A 3,233-nucleotide genomic window follows, 5' to 3' on the forward strand; every position below is an offset into this window, starting at 1 on the left:
GGCAGACCAGGAAGAGCAGCTGCTCGTGTTTTAAGGGCCCAGCTTCCCTGCTGCCTGCATGTGGCTGCACAGATCCTGCTGCCTTAGTGAAACCCTCTCCAAGAGAGGAGCGAGGTGTTTGTGCACAGGTGGTGCAGGGAACAATTCCCACTTCCCCGGGGAAAGGGTTGAGGGGGTGTAAGCCTGAGCTGGTAGTGACAGTGTAGTGTGGGTCTCCTTATGAGTGAGGTAATGTACTCTGGATAAAATGGTTGGGTTTGGTTTTTGTGTATCCTGCATTTTGTCTGGCAGGATTTAGACAAAGTGTTTGAAATTATGCCAAAAGTAAAAATTATCAATAGCCTTTTGAATGTGAACCTCATGTTAAAAGTGAGAAGTGCTAAAAGAGCAGACTTTAAAAGAGACATAGCTGTGAAGAGGCTGGTGAGACACAACAAATGCATTCCTACAACTTTCCTGTAGAGGACTGAGCTTATCTAGTATTTTTAATGAGTTTGTAAGAGGAGTTGTAACACTATAGGGAGAGTCCCAGTCAATCTTTGTGCAGAAGAACCTCAAACCATGTGAAAACAGAACTCATCACTCATCAGAGCTGAAATGCAAACAAACATGGAAACCTGCTGATGAAGATTTGAACACCACTTTGTTCCATATTTGCAGTGAAAATGAAGGTGTCTAGAAAGAGGCCTTAGGTATGATAAATCTGTTTCTGAAGCACTTGATATATTAGAAGGGTTTCAGATATCTTTCAGTGAAGGCTGTGAACCTAAATTTAGAAACTTTAGGGCTAACAGCCCTTGTGCAAAAATGAAACGGAACTGTGAGTTCTTAGAAATCTTATGTAAAGGGAAGGGGAAAGCAAGGAAGATCTTACTGGGTTTATGGTGTGCTTCTTCGTGGTAAACATTGTCCATGGAAGTGATCAGAGTGCAGTAATGAGGATCCCTTGCTGCTTAAATCTCAGGAGAAGAAGTCAGATCTCTGGGCTGGGATTCTGCAACTGCCTCAGGTGGGTCATGCAACAGTTGGCCATTTTGCACTTCTGTTTGTTATTTAAACAGTAGCAGCAGACTAGAAATTAATGCTGAGTACTTTTGAATATTTTCTATGTCTATGTATAAAAGCATGTCCTGAAGGTAGGAGAGCTTTGAAATCTAAGTCACAATACAGAAAATGCTTGAGTTACTACTTGACCTGAAGAGACATGGGGACCTTCCCTGACTCTTCTGGGTGAGCATAGCCCAGTATCTTCATGCCTCTGCAAAAGAAAAACAAGATCCTTTCAAGGGCAGCACAGGCTGTCCCTGTTGTCCCCATTGGTGTGTAACCACAACGTATAAGTACCTTAAAACATAAGACAGGCTACAGCCTATCTTGGGAAGCTGAGGCAGAGAATCCATAGCATATCTTATGATGTTGCTCAGCAGTCCGAGGGGCACAAGGCACTTTGCAACTGGACTTGCCAGAACAGAAACAGGCACAGCCAGCAACAACTTCCAACTTTAGTTGGCTTTAATTGCTCACTTCCTCTGTATTTGGAGGTTGCTGCCTCACCTGTGGGCAGAGTGCCTCATACTGAAAGTGCCACCAAAGTATGATTTGATTAGTTACCATCATAATTAATTAATCCTAATTAATTAATCCTAATTAATCCAGTACAGAACCTCAGCTCTAACTGTACCACAAGTAAAGGACTCCTGAGGTGGTTTTAATTTAGCTTGTTATGCATATCTATCACTAAAGAGTTGCAAGAGCCAGAGACCAGCTAGGCCAAGTGCCTGACCACAAAGAAATGAGGAGCTGGGTTTGATCACAGCAATGATGAAAGATTGAGATGTGCAAAAGTGCAGCCCGGCTCCTCTCAGCACAGTATCATGCAGTTGCTGCTGCAGCAGCACAAGGGAAGATTATCAGTGAGATAACAGGGTTGGCAGCATGTAGTATTTGTTTGCTTATGAAATACTCAAGAACAGTATTAGCGCTCTTGGTGTCGAAGTGCCAAGTGTGCAGTGTCACTGCTACAGCTTTATTTCTCTGGGCAAGTTGGAGTGTGGAGGAAGCACAGACAGCTCATCTGTTCATAATGTCAGCATCTGAATGGTAGCAGGTGCTTAGTGTACTCAGGGTGGGGAGTATGAAATAGGATGTTTAGAGGGCTTTCTGCAAATGGGGAACTGGTTGTTTTATACAGTTCTGATCTGCAGACATGCTGGCATTTGGTGCTACACACAATAATAAAAAGACAGCAGGATGTTTCAAAAGCTCAGAGGAATACAGGGAATAAAACATGGGCACATACAGGGATCTAGCCCTGAGGAAAGTGTGAGCTGTACACAGATTTGCACATTTGGTGTATAGAATGAGGGTGCAGTATGGTGTGAGTCACCATCCCTGGGAGTATTCTAAAAACATGTGGTTATGGCACTTAAGGACATGGTTTAATTATGAATTTGAGTGGACATGATGATCTTAAAGGTCCTTTCCAAGCTTAACAATTCTATGGTGCTATGATAGAGTGAGCAACTTTGGATGATGAAGAGTGGAATATTTACAGTGTGTAGTGTGTTGTGTCAGTGTAGTGTGAGTGTAAGGAGCACACAGAAGAGTATGTGTGCCTGCACACTGGGCTGGTTTGGAGGTGAGGTTACAGAGTGCAGAGCAGTTTAATGAAACCCTGTAAATGTAGAGGTGGTGGGGCACACGGGGCTGTGCCGACATGAGCTGTGCCCGGCAGGATCAGGAGTACTGTGTGGAGCACTGTGCTGCAGAGCCGAGAGCTCTGGATGCTGTGTAGAGTTGTGAAACTGTGGTAGGTTATCAAGAGGAAAGTAGAGCGTGGAGGGCTCTGTAAATCGTCCTGGCGTGGAGCTGGTGCACAGCAGGAGGGCAGGTGCACGGAGAGGGCTGAGCGCGGGATGAGGGGCAGGGCTGGAATTCCGGGTGAGGGGCTGCTGTGCCAGGACAGGGGCTCGGGCAGGGCTGGAATTCCGGGTGAGGGGCTGCTGTGCCAGGACAGGGGCTCGGGGCAGCCGTGCCGGGCCGGAGGCGGCAGGGGCGGGATGGATGGGGTAGGTGTGCCGGGCTGGGGAAGGGGCGGGGAAGGGGCTCGGCGCTGCCCTGTGCCGTGGCGGAGGAGGCGGCGGCGCTGGGCAGGGTCCGGGCGAAGGCAGGAGCGCGGCTCAGCAGCTGCGGTGGGGCCGTGCCGAGCCGAGCCGAGCCGAGCCGCGGGGACC

The sequence above is a fragment of the Vidua macroura genome, chromosome 8 (genome assembly GCF_024509145.1).
Source record: "Vidua macroura isolate BioBank_ID:100142 chromosome 8, ASM2450914v1, whole genome shotgun sequence".
NCBI classification, from domain to species: domain Eukaryota; kingdom Metazoa; phylum Chordata; class Aves; order Passeriformes; family Viduidae; genus Vidua; species Vidua macroura.